At 39.4% G+C, this 14216-nt stretch overlaps 1 long non-coding RNA gene across 2 annotated transcripts; it reads left to right on the forward strand.

Moving 5' to 3' along the window:
* Nucleotides 1-249: 249 nt before the first annotated feature.
* LOC114486747 (uncharacterized) lies at nucleotides 250-10917 on the forward strand. 2 transcript variants are annotated; one of them, XR_008618093.1, is made up of 4 exons: nucleotides 250-418; nucleotides 4486-4573; nucleotides 7732-7911; nucleotides 8229-10917. It is a non-coding gene; the product is annotated as an uncharacterized lncRNA (long non-coding RNA). The 2 variants fall into 2 exon arrangements; XR_008618092.1 differs by lacking the exon at nucleotides 250-418 and having other exon boundaries at nucleotides 3956-4573.
* Nucleotides 10918-14216: the final 3299 nt, after the last annotated feature.

Here is a 14216-nt window from a genome sequence, read left to right on the forward strand (position 1 = left end):
AGCGAGCGCAACCGTCTCCGTCGTAGGCGCCTCAGCCGCCGCCGCCGCCGCCGCCGCCACAGAGGTAGCCGTCGCCTCCGCCTCCCGCGCGACGTAAGCTTCTCGGCTCACTCCCCTTCCCCACTGGGCGCGAGGCGGGCAACCGGGCGCGCGCACGCCGAACTCCACCAACTGGCGCGCGGACAGTGGGAGGGGCTACGTTGTGGAGTCGTGGGGCGTAGGAAGAAAACGATTGGTGCTGTGGCAGGGCGGAGGGCGAGTGCGCGCACGCGCACTGATGGGCACGCGCACGCCGGCCGCGCAGAGGCTGCTGGACTCTGGCTACCGCGGTGGGCCGTTGAGCCTTGCTCGGGCTGTCTCTCTTAGCGGCCCGGAGTTGAATTCCGGGAAGTGGGAGCTGCAGGCTCGCTCCTTGCGGGTATGGACGCTACTGTCACTCGGGACGGTTGCGTAAGGACGTCACGACCGAGAGCCCGAGAAGGAACTAGGGAAACGGGGGTGGGGAGATATTGAAGACTGATGGGGCTTGGGGAGCCGCGGAAGGGCTGTGTTGGATAAGCCGAGGGGGCGGGGTCGAACGTGGGGTTGGTAGCCCAGGCCTCGGCCCCTTGCCGGGTCTGAGCGCCTGTCTGGAGAGGCGGGGAGTGGGTTGCTGCGTCACACCAGGCAGCCTGGGAGCCCAACTGTTGGGCCACTGTGGTCACCTCCCGCCGCCTCCTACGCTTAGGCGACCTGAGACAAAGGCTCCTTAAGGGAGGTGCGAGCCGGGCACCTGAGGAGGCGGAGAGAAAACAGAGACCGAGTTGTTGACACCCTGTGACACTTCTTGATTCATTTGTGGGTAGCCCGTGCCCGGTTCAGGAAAAAAACGTGTAGAACGTTTCCAGGTCTCTCCCTGGAGGGCTGGTGGAGGGTGCGGTGCCGAATCACTACAAAAAATGCAATGCGAGAGACGTTAGTAACTTTCGCAGGTTAACGTACTGCAGTTTAGTTGACGGTTTGTTTCATAACTTAACTGCGGGCCTCAGTTACAACCTTTTAGATCTGTCCAAAGAAACACTATCTTTTCAAGCACGGGAGTGTTCCGCTTCTCTCCTTTAAACCATTTTTTAAAGTCAGAATTATTTTACACTTCATTATTTTTCTCGTCCACAGATCAGTCTTGAGTCAGCCCAGGTTAATGATAATTTCTGAAACTTTCTAATCCCAGTCTTCAGTTATTTGATCTGATGTAAAGGACTGCCTTCCAAGTCAAATGAGTTTGAATGCGGTAGCTTCATTCCCAAAATAATTATTTTCACATGTGGGAAATAGTCAGGTTTTAGTCTACTGTCTGTTTAAACAGTTTGTTCCGAGCCCTCAAAAAGATCTCCAAACATAACACCAAATACGCCATTATATGGAAAGGTATACTCACCCTTGGGGAGTAGGGGAAGGCAAACAGGTAGACACAGTCTCTCGAAAAAAATGTGTATGTCTGTGGTCAATGAATAGCGAAACAAAATGAAACACCACCGTAGTTTGCAAAATGATCTATGCTCAGCCTCTTTTTTTATCCTAGTTATTAAATAGCTATAATTCTGGGTTGTGAGGAATAAAAAGATCATACAAATATCCATCTCTGAAGTCCTTAGAAACTAAGTGCTAATTTTTAATGCTGTGCTTTAAAATTATGATAAGGTGCCTTGATAATAGGAACTTCCTGTTCCTCGGACTAATTTATTTCTTGGATTACTAGAGTGGTAAGTAAAAAATAAAAACCTGAGGAAAACGTGGCAGGTAAAGAATTTTGTAATCAGAAGTGTGATTTAGATAATAAAGTCTTCAATTATAACCATATTGCATTTTGTTACCTCACCAAAAAATGATTAGTGTATTGACTTAATCTGTTTTATATGTTTTTTGAAAGCACCTTTTTAAACTGAGTTGCTGTTTGGATGTGATATGCTACGTATAATTTTGAGACCCTTTTTTTGCAGCCAAAAATAAAAAAACCTTGCCAAATTTGTAATAATATATTGAACCTTGGAGACATATTTCTGGTAAAATTATAATATACTTTATGACTTCACAGAATTTTAGAATGACTATTGAGACTGTGGAGAAATACAAGGTAAGTGGAAAATTGAAAAATCTTACCAGTTCAGTTTTTTGAAAGTCAGTTGATAAATAAGACAAAAATATTTTTGACCATATTTTATCTGCATAGTTAAATTCTCAGTTTCACTTTGTTTAAACAAACTGTATGTCTACTTTTTGAAAAGTCTACTGAAAACAGTAGACAAACAGTAAATAATCTGAACACATGAATAGCAAAAATCCCTGAAAATTAACATCAACCAGGAGGTCTTTATTACTATCTGATTTTCCATTTGGGAAATTTCATATTCTTTGGAAAGAATATTACTTTTACAAAATCTGGGACAGCACTTTATAGGTTCTTAATTCTGACATGCTCTACTAGGACTAGTTACCAGTGGGTATCCTTAGGTGGGAATAGATTGAAAACCACTTACCCAGAATTGTGAGATGTGCAGCATAAAGACAATAACAACTCTTGCTTTTCTGTTAACATTTTGGATGCCAAGATAGGATTTTAATTCCATAATTATGTTCTTGTTGCCTAGAGGATTTGTATACAAAAAGCTGCTAAAACAATCAGGACAGTATTAAAATACTCTAGAATCTCAATGTATGACATCATTTCCCAGGTTTTTGCCAAACAGAGAAAGAGTCCTCCAAATATGATACTTAAATTTACAAAGTCTGCTATAAACAGAACCCATGAAATCCCAAGTCACCTTATAGTGAAAATTTACTGTACATTTTCTATTTTCTTGATCTTAAAAATTATAGGAGAGTAGCTGTGGTTCCGTGTTGGGCAGAGACAGGAGTCAGTCACCTTGGAAAGTTTTTCCTAATTACACATGCTGGACACTCCCTTTCTGAAATGCACAATTTCTAGGTTATAAGTAGTGTTTGGAAAAACTAGACTGTTCTGATAACCACCAACAGCTCATTCACCTTGTTTATGGCCACTATTTGGAGATTTTTACTGATAAATTCTTTTTTTTTTTTTTTTTTTTTTACTGATAAATTCTTAAATCAGTAAGTAAAATTTCAAATGTAAAGCTCTTACAGATGATACTAAGAAGCAACTGTGTATAAAATCTAATAGGTATTGAAGTGGATACAAAGATTCTACTTAAAAATTAAGTGTGCAGATGGGGAAAAATGTTGTTTAAGTAGCTAACCTCAAAATATCAGATTGGTACCTTGATGCTGTATCATTCCTTCCTCTCCCCCAAATCCTTTGTTTACTGTCCATTTTACCTCATGTATGTTGTCTTCAGCCTTTCTCCTTAATCCCCACTACTTTGTTTACTTAGGTTCTATTCTCTACACCTTTCCCTCCAGGTCACCCTATAGGCTTCCTTCAGATTTGAAATCTAGTGATATCACTCCCCTGCTTCAAATACATATGTTTAAGTGTACCACATATATTTGCATACATAATATTTTAATTACTTTGTTCACAATCTGATTCCAACATTGCATCCAATCATTCCTACCAGACACTTGACACTCCAGCCATACATTTCTCCAGGTCATTGGGAATGTATCAGTATCACTGTAAATGGATATAGTCCATCTGTCTTATGAATCATTTTATTTTAGGTGTAAGTAAATCAATAGCTGTTGAGTACACTGACAAATTGTGCCAAAACCCTACGAGACATGTCATGCAGCTCTCTCATTTCCCTTTTAGGAAATTTTGTATTCTGCAAATGCAGCATACCGTTGCATTGTAATAAAGCATTTGTTTCCATATTACATTGTGAGCTCCTTGAGCAGACTCTGTTTCCCATTGCATTATATCCACATTTATTCAATATGTTGCATACCAGGCATTCTACAGGGGTGGGGGAGGGAGGGTTATAATAGAGCAAACACAGACACTTTCAAGAGTTAAAGTCTAGTGCAAGAAACAATCGCACTTGGAAATCATAACTGAGAAAAATGGTATGAAGAAACACATAGTGCCATGAGAATTCATAGTTCAGAACCCTAGTCCCGAAAGTCTTCCTAAAGGAAGTGACATCTGAGAACTGAGAATTTTTTTTTATACAGCAGGTTCTTATTAGTTATCTATTTTATACACATCAGTGTATACATGTCAATCCCAATCTCCCAATTCATCCCACCGCACCCCGCACCCCCGCTTCCCCCCTTGGTGTCCATACGTTTGTTCTCTACATCTGTGTCTCTTTTTCTGCCTTGCAAACCGTGAGAACTAAGAATTTAACGTGGATTAGATAAAAGGGAAGTGAAGAGCTTCGTAACATGTAAACGGTAACAATATGGCAGAAATTCGGGGGCCAGAGAGATGATATCAACTTACATCCCAGTTTGCCAAGGATAGGCCTTTTTTTACTTTCAGAAGTGTTCTGGTTTGGATGATAAATTACATTGTCACTCTATAAGGGACTAAAAGAAGTACAGTACTGCTGGAGCAACAACTGAGGAAGATGAAGCTGCATGATGGCCAGACCATTCAGGGCCCAAAGACCAGGTAAAGAAGTAGGTTCTTTGCTTGGAATAAAGGAAAACCTTTGACAGATTTTAAATTGGGTGGTAATGATGAGATTTACAAATTGAAAATTTTAACTGTAAATTCCAAAAATGGATTAAAGGTGGGTCAAAATCAACACAAAATTCTTGAATTAGGAGGCTAAAAGATTAGAAATAACTTTAATGAACCAGGGTAGTATGGAAGTAGAGAGAGTAGATTTGGAAGGAAATGTCCATAGGATTTGTTGATGCATTTGGATTCAGGGTTAGGAGAAGGAGGGAAGCTGTACATGGAATGGAACTGAATGGTAATATGTTTGGAAATGGGTAGGTGTGAAGATGATAGATTTAGTTTAGAATTTAGTTGAGTTTCTCATGTCATTGAGTCATCCAAGAAGCTTTTGGATAGAAGTCTGGACCTGAGAAGGGAGATATAGACTGAAAAAAACTGTTAAGTGTGTAGGGGGAAATTAAAATCTTTAGTATATGTGACATAGGCTTGGAAGACAGCCTAGGAGTGTACAGTGAAGAACTTCAATTAATTTTTGGCTAGGTAGAGGAAGATTAGCTGGATAAGGAGTTATGATGTCAGAAGGGTGTTGTGCAATAGAGGACAAAGGTCTGAGTGCTTCAGGGAAGGAGTGGTGAATAGTGTCCAGTGCTATGGTGAAATAAGGCCTGAATAATAACCCCTGGATTTAGTAACATGACGGTCATCAGTTACCTTAGCAAGAACTATTTTGTTGGAATAATAGGGCTAGAAGCCAGACTGGAGTAGAACGTGATAAATGAAAAAGTGGAATCTGAGTCTAAATTTCTCATTTAGGTGATTTGACTTTGACTTGGGAGGGAATATGAATTTTTTTTTTTGCTGGCTTTTGTGGATTTTTATTTAGGTGAAAGATTTAGAGTGTTTCAAAGACAATGGAAAATGTCATTATGAGAGAGTGAATATATGAGTTAGCTACAAGAATTAGCTGGAAGGATTACCACATAATAATCATTCAAAAAGAAAATACATGAACATTTCAAAGTGATTTGGGGAAAATATAGAATTTTTTTTTTCAATCAGGAACTGAACACTAGATAACCACTGTTTATAGTTATGGGCTATAGGTGGCCACTTAATTGCTGTGATTTGAGAGTTTCTGTGAGCCTTCTACTCTCCAAATACATGCCTCATGCTCTACTAATGTTTGAAAAGTTGTTGGTAGAAATCTATTTTAAAGCATATATTCATGGGAAAAGTAATCTGTTAAGAAAGTAGTTCTGAACTGTGCCAGAATTTAGAAATACCTAAGGAACTTCACGATAAAAATGCTGAAGCCCTACTTCAAGGGATTCCATTCCATTGTTCTGAGAAGGGGCCTGGGCATATGCATTCTTTAAAAGCTTTTTAAATGATGATTCTAATGTGCCACTGACGTTTAAAAACTATGGACATCATCATGTTAACACTGCATTGACTCAACATTTAGTTTAGATGAAGTAGAGAGAAGCCAGGTCACTTATTTTGAAAATGGTGGTTATTAACGGGGAGATTTTGCCTCTTGGGACATTTGACAAAATATGGAAACATTTTTGGTAGTCACAATGAATGGGAAAGGGGGTTGGAGCTGCTGACATAGAGTGGGTAAAGGCCAGGGATACTGCTAAAGATACTACAATGCACTGGACAACCCCCCACATCAAAGAATTATCTGGCCCAAAATGACAATAATGTCATTGTTGAGAAACCCTGCTATAAAATAGGATGGCAAGCTAAGTAGTATTTTTTAGAACAGTCTTAACGGGTGGGGCTTACAGTTTAGTGAGAGTGCTAATGAATGAGGATCTACCTAACAACTTAGCCTTGCTTATTACCAGCAACAAAAGAACCTCAAATAAATTTGTAGAACTACAAAGTGTGACTAGCACAATAGACTGATTACATTATTTTCCTAGTTTAAAAAATATAGTGCAGCTGAAACTTATTGCTGGCGGGGGTATACATTGATTGCAGTCACTTTGGGAAATTGATAGACAGTATCCATTACAGCTGAATTTAGGCCTGTAATTCAGCAGTTTCTCTCCTGAGTGTATATCCAAGAAAATGAGTGCAGGTGTCTTCTAAAAGTCTTGTATACAAATATCGATAGCAGTTTCATTCATTATGGCCTCAAATAGGAACAAAGTGAAATATATTCTTAAAATGGAATATTACCCAGCAATAAAAATGAATAAACTGCTACACACAATAATATGGATAGATCTCATAGGTATTTGTTGAGTGAAATAGACAAAAACCAATTCATATTGTATTGGGTAGGCCAAAAAGTTTATTTGGGTTTTTCCATAAGATGTGACGGAAAAACTCGAACAAACTTTTTGGCCAACCCAATGTTATTCCATTTATATGAAATTCAAGAAAACTAATTCATGATGATAGAAGTCAAGGTAGTAGTTACCTCTCTGGGCATGAGTATTGACTTAGAAGGGGCACAAGGGAGCCTTATGAAATGATGGAAATGTTTTGGATCTTGATCTCATTGGTTGTTATATGAATGCATACATATGAAAAAGTTCATCAAACTGAACATTTAAATTTTGTGAACTTTACGTATGCCGTACCCCAATTTTAAAAAATTATGAAAAAAAATCAGGAAACCTAATTTTGAACTACTTGAAATCTTGTATCTTAAGTACTTGGTTAAATAAAGGGTTGGCTACCTAACATGTTCTCAACAGATAAAAACAACTCTAGTGCATTGTATAGTGAAAGTAAATTTTGGATTTGGAGTCAGACCTAGTTTTGAACCACACCTTCATCCATTATTACCATATGACTTTGGGCAAGTCCTTAAATTGGGACCTTATGTTTGTGATTATGGTAGAATAGAAGATCAGTGAGTTGGGAGAAGTATAAAAAAATTCTTAAAAAAAAATTCAGCCTTGATCCATGATCCCCCACCACTGAGGAATATCCAGAGACATTTAGGGTGGGCCTCAGCAGCTGTATATGTATAGGTATCCCCTTTTCAAAAGTTCACTTTATGCCACTTCACTTTTATGAAAAACATACCTTAGTACCTGTTTTCACTAAAAAGAAATCCGAAGAGGATTTTTGCTTTTACAAAATAAAACGAAAAGCGAAAATAGCATTCAGCATTTGTTTTGCAGTGAGCCGGTGTAACAGGTGGCGTGCGCCCTGAGCAGCAAGAGTGGCACTTCCAAGCTCCTTCCCTGGGGTACTACACTCAGCCTCTCAGCATCAAGCCATCATGCTTTGAACTGTGTCTGTGAGCATCAGTGCTTTATCTCCATTTATTTTGTGCATCCATTGGCAAGATGTGTCCTAAGGTAATTGCTTCTTTGTTTTACCTCGTTTAGGTTTGCGAAAGGTTTCATAGGAACACTATCCTAGCTTTAGCCAGGATAAACAACTGAACCCTATCTGGACCAATCAGATTGTTCTGAGAATTTAAAATTGGAAAGTTTATCAGACAGCTGATCTTTTCCTGAGAAACATAAAGTTAGGGCAGGGTACTTTGTTTGGAAGCAGCACATGGAGAGTCAGAGTTGTGTTGCAAAAACAAGAATAATCTCAGATTACTTACTGTATCACTCAGTGTTATAAATGTTATAACTCTATGAGGTTGGTACTGTTATCTCTACAGGTAAGGAAACTGAGAAGCTTGACTAAAAATAAGTGCTGAAGCACTGAAGCTAAAATTTTTTTTTTTTTATCTTTCTCTCTCTTTTTCTTTTTGGAAGCTAAAATAAAACCTGGGCAGTTTGAATCCAGTCTGTGTTTTCATGAAGTGCTGCTATATCAGCAGCACATGTATAATAGCTGCCTTGGTTCCTGATAGCTTTCCAGTTCCTGAGTTCAGTCCCTTGAGAAGGGCAGTCTGCTCCCTATCTTTGAATTATTTATCATAATTTATCCTTATAATAAAATTTCATGTCTTTGCCTAAGTGGATCAGCCAATTGCAACTGAAAATGTCCTGCTCTAGTTTGACTATGAATGGGAATGCAAATAACAAAGCTCAGAGAAACTAAAACTGACTGAATCGAGGTGGGGCTGCTGGCAATAAAGACTTTCCTACCTTAAGATGGGAACCTGTTAGCTTCTGTTGTGCAATAGTGAATCTTTTACCCAGGCTTTCTCCAATATTGTCTCAGAACTCAGACTAATGTAGTCACTGAGGTAGGGCCTAGAGATCTTGGTAGCCAAATATAAAAAATATTGAGTGCATTGGTTTCTGTGTGGAGTTATGAAAAGTATGTTGGAAAAGAGGAATTCTAAACAGAGTTCCTAGGTGAAAGTAGATTGGAACGGGTTGTGCCAGATTTAGCAAATTTGATTTAGCAATTATTGGAAGCCAATTTGCCTTTGGGCTGAGAATATACAACTAGATGAAGAGATTACTCAAGGGGCTCATTGAATGGCAACATAATTTTTTTTTTTGCCACCTGTTTCTAACTCTAAAGTTTTGACATTGAATACCAGAAAGTGAAATTTTAGTAATAGGAATAGGACTCTCAAGGAAGAACAAATGATATTAAGGACTCTTAATTCCTCAGCTCCTTCCAAAACATTTTCCACTTCCCATCCCCTCTCATGCTTCACAAAAGTGTGATGATCCTTCACATTGTCTATCAATAGCCACTAGGATTAGAGTGCAGTATGTGTCTGGGAATATTACTAAATGGCAAACTGCAAACTGCCTTGCCTACTTTTTCTCTTGTTTGCTTTGAGGCTAAAGCAGAGAACAACGGGGATGGACAGAGTCTCAACTGTTGCTAATAAACAAGTCCAGATTGACAACTTAAGGAGAAACCAGACCCACTAAAGTCTTCAGTGTTAGCTAAATGGAAAAGGAATCTGCCTAAAAGAAAATTAGTAGGCTCTCCTCCACGGTAGAGCAGTTGCCTCCCATAAAATCCCAACGTAGACTCAGACCACAGACTATCTCAACCCCTCAAGCACCTCCTGTTTTCCAGTATGAAAGAATCTGCACCAGCTAGAAGTGGGTATCCTTTCCCAAAATGAAGAACCTTAGTGTCCCCTGTCAAGAGTGGCCCTGGAGGACTCTGTACAAGAGAATCCAAACTGGATATAGACAGATTTTCTAATAACTCACTAGGAAGTTGGTCACTTAACTCATGCCTTATGAGATTTCAAGGGCCATTATTTACTATCCCACTCCTGGTGGGTACAATATATACTTTAGCGAGCTGGTTAAATTTATATTTAGTCCACAGATTGCAGAATTAATCCAAGTATTTCTTTTATGGGCTTTATATACCTATCCTAGGGCTAGTTACATTCAAAATAGTGTTAAGATGGACAAGGGGTTTTCTTACTTGGAATTGACATTCTAGTTTGGGGAAGGAGGAGAAGAGAGAGAGATGAATGAGGAAATAAGCTTACAAGCTGGGATGGGCTCTATAAAGGAGAGACAGATAGTGCAATGTCAGAGAGAGTAAAGAGACATACTCGGATGGGAAGAGCAGTGGGGTGGTCAGAGGAGGCCTCTTTGAGCTATAACTGGAAGAGTGAGGTAGAGCCTGCTGTGGCAAGAACCACAAGAAGAGTAGGAAGGAGAGCAAGTGCAAAGACCCCCTAAAGTTAGAAAGGGTTTGTTACGTGTGAAGAACTGAAGGCGACAAATATAGCTGAAGCATAGCGAGGGGGAAGCTGGGTTGACATGAGATTGAAGAGATGGCCAAGGAACCTCCTTTGATCTAGAGCCTTGAGGGCTATGGAAAGCATTTGGGGTTTAATTCCAAACACAGCAGGATGCCATTGGAAGTTTTTACACCAGAGAATTGCATAATCTGATTTGCCTTCCATAAGATTGTTCTAGCTGCTGTGTAGAAAATGGATAGTAGTAGTAGCAAGAGTGGCTCTCCACTCTCTAGCTCTCCACTTAGGGACCTACTTTAGTGTATAATGGCCTGTTAGGATTAAAGGAGTAGCTTTAGAGATGTAGACAAGATGGAATCAAGATAAATTGGGGATGTTACAGTAACGTTTGAGTTGAGGTCCTCATTTGCCATTCATTAGTATCTAAATATGTTAATTGATAAAAAGCAATACAAACATTTGGAAATGTGGAGACATATCAAAGAGCTAGAAATGCTGAAGATAGTTGGGAGTGGAGAGGGGTGGGGGAGAGAGTGCTATTTTTTTGTTATAAATATTCAATATCATTTTCTTATAAAAATTGTATATATATGTGTAAATGTGTTTATGTGTAACCTTTGCTGTGAAAAGTTCAGAGAGGTGTCGTGATAGATGGAGGAAGTCAGGATTATTTTTAAGTAGGAAATACTAATGTATGTGGGCAGAATAATAACTAATGTATGTTGCATGAATAATAAGCAGAGAATGAAAATCTGATGAAATGTAGTAGACAAATGGAATAACTGAAGAAGCAAAATACTGAGAAGAAAAGAAACTATACGTGTTAAGAGTTACAACTGACCATGATAGGAAAAATGACACTGTCAATTTTTTACAGAAAAGAGGCTGAGAAGGTGAGTACAAATGCAGAGAGGTGTGAATATTTGTTGGAATGAAAATGAAGTAAATTCTCTCTGATGGTTTCTGTATTCACAGTGAATTATGGAGTAGGATCACCAGCTGAAAATGGGTAGAGTGAAGGAGTTTGACATAACAGGAAAAAAATATGACATTTTTACCTCAGAGAACGTGAACATGAACTTCCTAGGGAAGCATAGTAGGACTGCCAGGTTGTCTTGGGTGTTCATTTGCAATCTGTGGTCATGAATTTCAAAAAAAAATCAGTCAGCTAATTGTATTGTTTCTTTATTAAGTTGCTTCGTTCTCTGCACAAGGAACCAAACTGAGTTCAAGCAGGTCTGGGATTTTGTTAAGTGAGTTCAACAGAGAGAGATGGGAGCCAAGGCAGTTGATTGTGCTTAAAAAGGAATGAATATAATGATGAACCATGAAATTCAAGCTGGGTAAACATTGGAGTAAATACATATAATTAAAAAGTAGTGGGGTGAGGGTGGGAGGTGGGGGTCAATGGACTGGACATCTCTAAGAGGCCAAACACTTATTGCCAACCTAAAGTGAGATGGTGGACTGAATAAGATGCCCAGAATTGACGTTTCACAAGTAGTGCAGTTATTAGGGCTTACGTGGTCTGGGGTTAGTCTAAGATATGAGTTTAGGTTGTGTAATAGTCTTCGGAGGTGATGAAGTTAGAGAATTAAGTTTTTTCTGGTTCTGCGTGTAAGGAGCTTACAAGTTTCCACTCCATCCTAACTGAGTGAAAAGTCAACAACTCTTTTTGGATCCGCAAGAGGGGGGAGGACACAGGACAAACCTCTATCCCCAAGATTGGAGAGACAGGAGAATATTGGGAGTCACAGTTTACCTAAGCAGAGGTGAGCATAAACCACTGTGGGAACCAGTCCAGGGTAAGAAAATCTGAACTATAATTATGAATTGCTGGAAACCCAGTGCAGACAACTCTTAAGAGTTAAAAACTTCAGGGGACTCAGTCATGGGCGGGTAGGGAGGACAAAATCGTAAGGTTTACCTCCAGGAGCTCAACTAGGTTCCCACAGTAAATATCTGACAAAAAATCTTCTTGGGCTTCCAGCAGGAGGAAGGGAAAAGGACCCATTTTGAAATATCTAAGAGCACTCTGTTCTAAAGAAGGCCTGCTCTTGGGGGAAACTAGTTAACCAGAGCCCAATCTGCTGGGATATTATCAGAGCCTAACTAACCTAGGGGAAGGGAAATACCCAACTCCAGCCTACTTTAGCCATCCTGTCCCACCTAAGAGGGCAGAAAGAAAACTGAGAAACACTTGTGAAGTACACAGTCCATAGGCATAGGCTCACTAAAAGACTGAGACATAATCATAGGACTAGAGAATGCTTCCTCTGCCCCCACACATCACTGCCACATTGCTGAAGACCATTTCCAGCAGTTTCTTTTACCCGATAAAACATCTAGCTATCAATAAAAAAATTTCCAGTTATATCAAGAGGCAAAAAACATAATTTGAAGAGAAAGAGAAAGCATCAGACCCAGACATTGCAAGAATATTGGAATTATCAGACTGGGAATTTGAAACAATTATTATTAGTATCCTAAAGGCTCTAAGGGATAAAGTAGACATCATGGAAGAACACATGGGTAATGTAAGCAGAGAGATGGAAAACCTAAGAACCAAAAAGAAGTGCTAGGGATAAACAGCCAAACCAAAAAAACAAAAACAGTGTAACAGGAAAGAATTAAGGGCTTCCCTGGTGGTGCAGTGGTTGAGAATCCGCCTGCCAATGCAGGGGACACGGGTTCAAGCCCTGGTCTGGGAAGATCCCACATGCTGTGGAGCAACTAAGCCCGTGCCCACAACTGCTGAAGCCCACGAGCCACAACTACTGAAGCCCGTGTGCCTAGAGCCCGTGCTCTGCAACAAGAGAAGCCACCTCAATGAGAAGCCTGCTCACAACTAGAGAAAGCCCGCACGCAGCAACAAAGACCAAGTGCAGCCAAAAATAATAAAGTTTTTTAAAAAGACTGTGCTGTTGGATGGGCCATCTACATATATATTTGAAAGTTACTGGGAATGACTGTATATAGTCTTGGAAAGGGACAATATGATAGTAAACCAGGAACTAAAGTTGATGATAAATAAGAGAGTAACTAGAATGGACAGCTACAGAGGACTGATCAGTGGTAGAGCTGATAACATTAGCTTCAAGGGAGCATATATTCTTGGAGAAAGAATAGTGGCCCCAGATCCTAACCCTGAGATTCATAATACAGGAGCAAAGAAAGTCTTCACTTGAAAAGGATATAGTTAAATCATTATGAGTTTAAGACAGCCTAGACTCAGTTAATGTTAAGAATATAGGTCTTAATTTGAAAAGGACACACTATTGTTCAACAACTATGTGTTGAACATCTGTGTATTGTGCTTTTTGTTTTAAGTGTTTGAGATACAGCAATCAACAACAAATAGTCCCTGCATTGTTTGAGGCTTATATTCCTGAGAGGGGAGCCAGAAAATAAACGTGTTATACCTATAGTGGTAAGTGCTATGAAGAAAAAAATCATATATATGTGTGTGTGTGTATATATATGGGGGGGTGGGAGATATCACAGAGAGCTTCCCTGAAAAGGTAATAGATATGTGAGCCAACACCTGAATAAAGTAAAGAGAGACTTGCAGATATATTTCAGGGGCAGGGGCAAAGGCAGGGGCAAGGGCAGGGGCATTCCACCATGTAGAAGAGTGAGAGAAAGCCATAGGCTAGAGTGGGCTTATTATGTTTATGGAACAGCAAGGAATCTAATGTGATTTCAGTAACATGAGCACTCACATACTAATTTTTAAAAGTTGTTTGCATTTATACTAATTTTTGTGTTAAGACTTTCAGGAAGAATCCTTATTTAGCTAGAAGCTTCTCTCTTCATATTTTAAATTATCCATAGATTTTAATTTTTCAACCTGAAATTTGAAGTATTTGGAGACTTGGTATAATAGTTATAATAAAGCATAAATGCTTTATTTTTTTTAACATCTTTATTGGAGGATAATTGCTTTACAATGGTGTGTTAGTTTCTGCTTTACAACAAAGTGAATCAGTTATACATATACATATGTTCCCA

Source organism: Physeter macrocephalus, chromosome 8 (genome assembly GCF_002837175.3).
Source record: "Physeter macrocephalus isolate SW-GA chromosome 8, ASM283717v5, whole genome shotgun sequence".
NCBI lineage: Eukaryota > Metazoa > Chordata > Mammalia > Artiodactyla > Physeteridae > Physeter > Physeter macrocephalus.